Source organism: Procambarus clarkii, chromosome 22 (assembly GCF_040958095.1).
Source record: "Procambarus clarkii isolate CNS0578487 chromosome 22, FALCON_Pclarkii_2.0, whole genome shotgun sequence".
NCBI lineage: Eukaryota > Metazoa > Arthropoda > Malacostraca > Decapoda > Cambaridae > Procambarus > Procambarus clarkii.
In genome coordinates, this window is record NC_091171.1 from 6,051,194 (window position 1) to 6,060,148 (window position 8,955).

The window sequence follows — 8,955 nt, forward strand, 5'->3', positions numbered from 1 at the left end:
GATGTTTGGTATATTTTAAAAACTGTAGGGGGGGTTTGGGCAAAATGTGATCCACCGCCGCTTTCAATAATTGTCATATTTTCAGTATAAAAAGTAGGAATTTCATACTGCGTATACGTACAGAGAGCCAGAGTTTGGCTCCAAAATATGGCTAAGGTGTTGAATTTTAATGTTTGGGAAATTTAGAAAACTGCAGGGGGGTTTGGCCAAGATGTGACCCAAGACCGCTTTCAGTAATTGTCATATTTTCGGTATTAAAAGTAGGAATTTCAAACTGCGAATACGAGCAAAAAGTTAGAATTTGGCTCCAAAATATGGCTCAGATTTTGAATTTGGGATGTTTTGAAATTTTGAAAACTGCAGGGTGGTTTGGGCAAAATGTGACCCTCCCCAGCTTTCAGTAATTGGCTTATTTTCGGTATAAAAATTCGGAATTTCAAACTGTGAATACGTGCAGAGAGCCAGAATTAGGCTCCAAATTATGGCTCAGGAATCGAATTTGGGATGTTTGGAATATTTTGAAAACTGCAGGGGGATTTTTTGCAAAATGTGACCCACTGCCGCTTTCAGTAATTGGCATATTTTCGGTATAAAAAGTTGGAATTTTAAACGGCGAATACGTGCAGAGAGCCAGAATTAGGCTCCAAAATGTGGCTCAGTTATCGAACTTAGGACGTTTAGAATATTTTGAAAACTGCAGGGGGGTTTAGGCAAATATGACACACCGCCGCTTTCAGTCATTGGCATATTTTTGGTATAAAAATTCGGAATTTCAAATTGCGAATACGTGCAGAGAGCCAGAGTTTGGCTCCACAATATGGCTCAGGTCTCACATTTGGGATGTTTGGAATATTTTGAAAACTGCAGGGGTGTTTGGGCAAAATTTGACCCACTGCCGCTATCAGTAATTGGCATATTTTCGGTATAAAAAGTTGGAATTTCAAACTGCGAATACGTGCAGAGAGCCAGAATTTGGCTCTAAAATATGGATCAGGTATGGAATTTGGGATGTTAGGGATATTTTGAAAACTGCAGGCGGGTTTGGGCAAAATGTGACCCAGCGCCCTTTCAGTAATTGTCATATTTTCAGTATAAAAAGTCGGAATTTCAAACTGCTAATACTTGCAGAGAGCCAGAATTTGGCTGTAAAATATGGCTCAGATGTTGAATTTGGGATGTTAGGGATATTTTGAAAACTGCAGGGTGGTTTGGGCAAAATGTGACCCACCCCCTCTTTCAGTAATTGGCTTATTTTCGGTATAAAAAGTTGAAATTTCAAACTGCGAATACGAACAGAGAGCTAGAATTGGGCTCCAAAATATGGCTCAGGTATCGAATTTGCGATGTTTGGAATATTTTGAAAACTGCAGGGGGGTTTGTGCAAAATGTGACCCACCCCCGCTTTCAGTAATTAACTAATTTTCGGTATAAAAATTCGGAATTTCAAACTGCGAATACGTGCAATGAGTCAGAATTTAGCTCCAAAATATGAATCAGGTATCGAATTTGGGATGTTTGGAATATTTTAAAAACTGCAGGGGGATTTGGGCAAAATGTGACCCACTGCCACTTTCAGTAATTGGCATATTTTCGGTATAAAAAGTTGGAATTTCAAATTGCGAATACGTGCAGAGAGCCGGAATTTGGCTCTGAAATATGAATCAGGTATCGAATTTGGGATGTTTGGAACATTTTCAAAATTGCAGGGGGGTTTGGTCAAAATGTGACACACCGCCGCTTTCAGTAATTGGTATATTTTCGGTATAAAAATTCGGAATTTCAAACTGCGAATACGTGCAGAGAGCCAGAATTGGGCTCCAAATTATGGCTCAGGAATCGAATTTGGGATGTTTTGATATTTTGAAAACTGCAGGGGGGTTTGTGCAAAATGTGACCCACCCCCGCTACCAGTAATTAACTAATTTTCAGTATAAAAATTCGGAATTTCAAACTGTGAATACGTGCAGAGAGCCAGAATTGGGCTCCAAATTATGGCTCAGGAATCGAATTTGGGATGTTTGGAATATTTTGAAAACTGCAAGGGGATTTTTTGCAAAATGTGACCCACTGCCGCTTTCTGTAATTGGCATATTTTCGGTATAAAAAGTTGGAATTTTAAACTGAGAATACGTGCAGAGAGCCAGAATTAGGCTCCAAAATGTGACTCAGTTATCGAACTTAGGACGTTTAGAATATTTTGAAAACTGCAAGGGGGTTTGGGCAAATATGACACACCGCCGCTTTCAGTAATTGGCATATTTTTGGTATAAAAATTCGGAATTTCAAATTGTGAATACGTGCAGAGAGCCAGAGTTTGGCTCCACAATATGGCTCAGGTCTCACATTTGGGATGTTTGGAATATTTTGAAAACTGCAGGGGTGTTTGGGCAAAATGTGACCCACTGCCGCTATCAGTAATTGGCATATTTTCGGTATAAAAAGTTGGAATTTCAAACTGCGAATACGTGCAGAGAGCCAGAATTTGGCTCTAAAATATGGCTCAGGTATCGAATTTGCGAAGTTTGGAATATTTTTAAAACTGCAGGGTGGTTTGGGCAAAATGTGACCCACTGCCGCTTTCAGTAATTGTCATATTTTCGGTATAAAAAGTAGGAATTTCAAACTGCGAATACGTGCTAAAAGTTATAATTTGGCTCCAAAATATTGATCAGGTATCCAATTTACGATGTTTAGAATATTTGAAAACTGCAGGGGGATTTGTGCAAAATGTGACCCACCCCCGCTTTCAGTAATTAACTAATATTCGGTATAAAAATTCGGAATTTCAAACTGTGAATACGTGCAGAGAGCTAGAGTTTGGCTCCACAATATGGCTCAGGTGTCGAATTTGGGATGTTTGGGATATTTTCAAAACTGCAGGGGGGTTTGGGCAAAATGTGACCCACTCTCACTTTCAGTAATTGGCCTGTATTTCGCCTGTATTTCGTTTCAAAATATGGCTCAGGTATCAAATTTGGGATGTTTGGGACATTTTGAAAACTGCAGGGGGGGTTTGGGCAAAATGTGACCCACTGCCGCTTTCAGTAATTGGCAAACTTTCGGTTTAAAAGTCGGAATTTCAAACTGCGAATACGTGCAGAGAGCCAAAATTTGGCTCAAAAATATTGCTCAGGTATCGAATTTGGAATGTTTGGGATATTTTAAAAACTGCAAGGGGTGGGGGGTTGTGCAAAATGTGACCCACTGCCGCTTTCAGTAATTGACATATTTTCGGTATAAAAAGTCGAAATTTCACACTGCGAATTACATGCAGAGAGCCAGAATTTGGCTCCAAAATATGGCTCAGGTGTTGAATTTGGGATGTTTGGGATATTTTGAAAACTGCAGGGGGGTTTGGGCAAAATGTGACCCAAAGCCGGTCTCAGTAATTGGCTTATTTTCGGTATAAAAATTCGGAATTTCAAACTGCGAGTACGGGCAGAGAGCCAGAATTTTTCTCCAAAATATGGCTCAGGTGTCGAAATTGGGATGTTTGGGATATTTTGAAAACTACAGGGGGGTTTGGACAAAATGTGACCCACTGCCGCTTTCAGTAATTGGCTTGATTTCGCTATAAAAAGTCGGAATTTCAAACTGCGCATACGTGCAGAGAGCCAGAGTTTGGCTCCAAAATATGGCTCAGGTATCGAATTCAGGATGTTTTAGATATTTTGAAAACTGCAGGGGGGTTTGGGCAAAACGTGACCCACTGCCGCTTTCAGTAATTGACATATTTTCGGTATAAAAAGTCGGAATTTCAAACTGTGAGTACGTGCACAAACCCAGAATTGGGCTTCAAAATATGGCTCAAGCATCGAATTTGGGATGTTTGGAATATTTTGAAAACTGCAGGAGGGTTTGGGTAAAATGTGACACACCGCCGCTTTCAGTAATTGGCATATTTTCAGTATAAAAATTCGGAATTTCAAACTGCGAATACGTGCAAAGAGCCAGAATTTGACTCCACAATATGGCTCAGGTGTCGAATTTGGAATATTTATGATATTTTGAAAACTGCATGGGGATTTGTGCAAAATGTGACCCACAGCCGCTTTCAGTAATTGGCATGTTTTCGGTTTAAAAAGTCGGAATTTCAAATTGCGAATACGTGCAGAGAGCCAGAATTTGGCTCCAAAAAATGACTGAGGTGTCGAAATTGGGATGTTTGGTATATTTTGAAAACTGTAGGGGGGATTTGGGCAATATGTGATCCACCGCTGCTTTCAAAAATTGGCATGTTTTCAGTATAAAAAGTCGGAATTTCAAACTGCGTATACTTACAGAGAGCCAGAGTTTGGCTCCAAAATATGGCTTAGGTGTCGAATTTGGAATGTTTGGGATTTTTTGAAAACTGCAGGGGGGTTTGGGCAAAATGTGACCCACTGTCGCTTTCAGTAATTGGCATATTTTCGGTATAAAAAGTCGGAATTTCAAATTGGGAATACGTGCAGAGCCAGAATGTGGATCCACAATATGGCTCAGGTGTCGAATTTGGGATATTTAGAATATTTTGAAAACTGCAGGGGGGGTTTAGGCAAAATGTGACCCACCGCCGCTTTCAATAATTGGCTTATTTTCGGTATAAAAAGTGGAAATTTCAAACTTCGAATACGTGAAGAGAGCCAGACATGGCCTCCAAAATATGGCTCAAGTATCGAATTTGGGATGTTTTTGATATTCTGAAAACTGCAGGGGCTTTGGGCTAAATGTGACCCACTGCCACTTTCAGTAATTGGCATATTTTCGATATAAAAATTCGAAGTTTCAAACAGCGAATACGTGCAGAGAGCCAGAATTGGGCTCCAAAATATGGCTCAGGTTTCGAATTTGGGATGTTTTTGATATTCTGAAAACTGCAGGGGGGTTTGGGCAAAATGAGACCAACTGCCGCTTTCAGTAATTGGCATATTTTCGGTATAAAAAGTCGGAATTTCAAACAGTGAATACGTGCAGAGAGCCAGAATTGGGCTCCATAATATGGCTCAGGTTTCGAATTTGGGATGTTTGATATATTTTGAAAACTGCAGCGGGGAGGAGTTTGGGCAAAATGTGACCCACGGCCACTTTCAGTAATTGACATATTTTCGGTACAAAAAGTCGGAATTTCAAACTGCGAATACATGCAGAGAGCTAGAATTGGTCTCCAAAATATGGCTCGGTTATCGAATTTGAGATGTTTGGAATATTTTGAAAACTGCAGGGGGGTTCGTGCAAAATGAGACCCACTGCCGCTTTCAGTAATTGGCATATTTTCGGTATAAAAAGTCGGAATTTCAAACAGTGAATACGTGCAGAGAGCTAGAATTGGTCTCCAAAATATGGCTCAGTTATCGAATTTGAGATGTTTGGAATATTTTGAAAACTGCAGGGGGGTTCGTGCAAAATGAGACCCACTGCCGCTTTCAGTAATTAGCATATTTTCGGTATAAAAAGTCAAAATTTTAAACTGAGAATACGTGCGGAGAGCCAGAATTTGGCTACAAAATATTGCTCAGGTTTCGAATTTGGGATGTTTTTGATATTTGAAAAACTGCAGGGGGGTTTGGGCAAAATGTGACCCACTGCCGCTTTCAGTAATTGGTATATTTTCGGTATAAAAAGTCGGAATTTCAAACTGCGAATACGTGCAGAGAGCCAGAATTTGGCTTCAAATAGGTCTCAGGTGTCGAATTTGGGATGTTTCACATATTTTGAAAACTGCGTAGGGATTTGACCAAAATGTGACCCACTGCCGATTTCAGTAATTTTCATATTTTCGGATTAAAAGTTCGGAATTTCAAACTGCGAATACGTGCAAAGAGCCAGAATTTGGCTCCAAAATATGGCTCAGGTATTGAGTTTGGGATGTTTTGAATATTTTGAAAACTGCAGGAGCGGTTTGGGCAAAATGTGACCCACTGCCGCTTTCAGTAATTGGCATATTTTCGGTAAAAAAAAGTCGGAATTTCATACTGCGAATACGTGCAGAGAGCCAGTATTTGGTTTCAAAATATGGCTCAGGTGTTGAATTTGGGATGTTTGGGATATTTTAAAAACTGCAGGGGGGTTTGGGCAAAATGTGACCCACTGCCACTTTCAGTAATTGGCATATTTTCGGTATAAAATTCGGAATTTCAAACTCCGAATACGGGCAGAGAGCCAGAATTTTTCTCCAAAATATGGCTCATGTAGCGAATTTGGGATGTTTGGGATATTTTAAAAACTGCAGGAGGGTTTGGGCAAATTGTGACCCACTGCCACTTTCAGTAATTGGCATGTTTTTGGTATAAAGAGTCGGAATTTCAAACTGCGAATACGGGCAGAGAGCCAGAATTTGGCTCCAAAATATGGCTAATGGTGAGAATTTGGGATGTTTGGGATATTTTGAAAACTGCAGGGAGGTTTGGGCAAAATGTGACCCACCGCCTCTTTCAGTAATTGGCATATTTTTGGTATAAAAAGTCGGAATTTCAAACTGCGAGTACGTGCAGAAAGCCAGTATTTGGCTCCAAAATATAGCTCAGGTATCGAATTTTGGATGTTTGGGATATTTTGAAAACTGCAGGGGGGGTTTGGCCAAAATGTGACCCACTGCCGCTCTAAGTAATTGGCATATTTTTTGTATAAAAAGTCGGAATTTCAAACAGCGAATACGGGCAGAGAGCCAGAATTTGGCTCCAAAATATGGCTCATGTAGCGAATTTAGGATGTTTGGGATATTTTGAAAACTGCAGGGGGGTTTGGGCAAAATGTGACCCACTGCCGCTTTCAGTAATTGACATATTTTCGGTATAAAAATTCGGAATTTCAAACTGCGAATACGTGCAGAGAGCCAGAATTTGGCTCCAAAATATGGCTCATGTATCGAATTTGGGATGTTTGGGATGTTTTGAAAACTGTATGGGGGTTTGAGCAAAATGTGACCCACTGCCGCTTTCAATAATTGGCATATTTTTGGTATAAAAAGTCGCAATTTCAAACTGCGAATACGGGGGGAGACAGAATTTGGCTCCAAAATATCGCTCATGTTGCGAATTTGGGATATTTGGGATATTTTGAAAACTACAGGAGGGGTTTGGGCAAAATGTGACCCACTGCCGCTTTCAGTAATTGGCATTTTTTCGGTATAAAAATTCGGAATTTCAAACTGCGAATACGTGCAGAGAGCCAGAATTGGGCTCCAAAATATGGCTCAGGAATCGAATTTCGGATCTGTGGAATATTTTGAAAACTGCAGGGGGGTTTGGGCAAAATGTGACCCACTGCTGCTTTCAGTAATTGACATATTTTCGGTATAAAAAGTCGGAATTTCAACCTGCGAATACGGGCAGAGAGCCAGAATTAGGCTTCAAAATATGGCTCATGTAGCGAATTTGGAATGTTTGGGATATTTTGAAAACTGTAGGGGGGGTTTGGGCAAAATGTGACCCACAGCCGCTTTCAGTAATTGGCTAATTTTCGGTATAAAAAGTCGGAACTTCAAACTGCGAATACCGACAGAGAGCCAGAATTTGGCTCCAAAATATGGCTCAGGTATCGAATTTGGGATGATTGGAATATTTTGAAAACTGCAGGGGGGGTTTGGCCAAAATGTGACCCACTGCTGTTTTCAGTAATTAGCATATTATCGGTATAAAAAGTCGGAATTTCAAACTGCGAATACGGGCAGAGAGCCAGATTTTGGCTCCAAAATATGGCTCTGGTGTCGAATTTGGGAGGTTTTTGATATTTGAAAAATTGCAGGAGTTTTTGGGCAAAATGTGACCCACTGCCTCTTTCAGTAATTGGCATATTTTCGGTATAAAATTCGGAATTTCATACTGCAAATACTTGCAGAGAGCCAGAGTTTGGTTTCAAAATATGGCTCAGGTATCGAACTTGGGATGTTTGGGATATTTTGAAAACTGCAGGGGGGTTTGGCCAAAATGTGACCCACAGCCGCTTTCAGTAATTGGCATATTTTCGGTATAAAAAGTAGGAATTTCAAACTGCGAATACGTGCAGAGAGCAAGAATTTGTCTCCAAAATATAGCTCAGGTGTCGAATTTGGAATGTTTGGAATATTTTGAAAGCTGCAGGGAGGTTTGGCCAAAATGTGACCCACAGCCACTTTCAGTAATTGGCATATTTTCGGTATAAATGTCGGAATTTCAAACTGTGAATACGTGCAGAGAGCCAGAATTTGGCTCCAAAATATGGCTCAGGTATCGAATTTGGGATGTTTGGGATATTTTGAAAACTGCAGGGGGGTTTGGGCAAAAAGCATTATGGTTTTCTGTTCTCGTATTGGCATCCTTGGTGATATTTAGCGCCCTCTGATTGTTCCACACATTTGATGGTGCTACATAGCCTTCCCGGTTTGGTTGTCGGAAAACCCGACACCATTTAATAATATTACATGCAATATGCAGATAATATTGCTGCTGTGTTGTATACACAAGTTACCCATAGAAAATGTAGCTTGTAGTGGAATTTTCCGTCAATAGAAAACGGGATATCATTGCCACATAGTACTATAAATTCACCAGCTATTCTGTTGGGAATTATTCTTAAATACATTAGTCTTTGGACTTTTAATATCATAAAAACATCTCATTTGGATTAACTTAATTATTAGTATCAAAATAGAGTAAATGTGACCCTTCTATCACTTATTGACATTGGACAAGGAGAGCCAAGGCGTCAGTAGGGAGAGGTCAGCCATTGTTTGTTAAGACCAGAGGCGCAGGGGAGCAAATTCAGCTCCTATAATTTCTCTTGGACGAAGTGTTTTGGAGATCAAAGTGTTCTACCATCATCAACACGCTGTCAACATAAACAAGGGAAGTGTCTAACCGAAACCCGTTTATCTAATCATTTCTGGCCAGTTAATGTTAAGTAGATAAGGGCGAACCGGTTAGGATGCGAACTAGCCTTTTAATAAAGGTAATTAAGCCTTGGTTCTTATTATTTAATATTCAGTGTTTTCTCTGATAT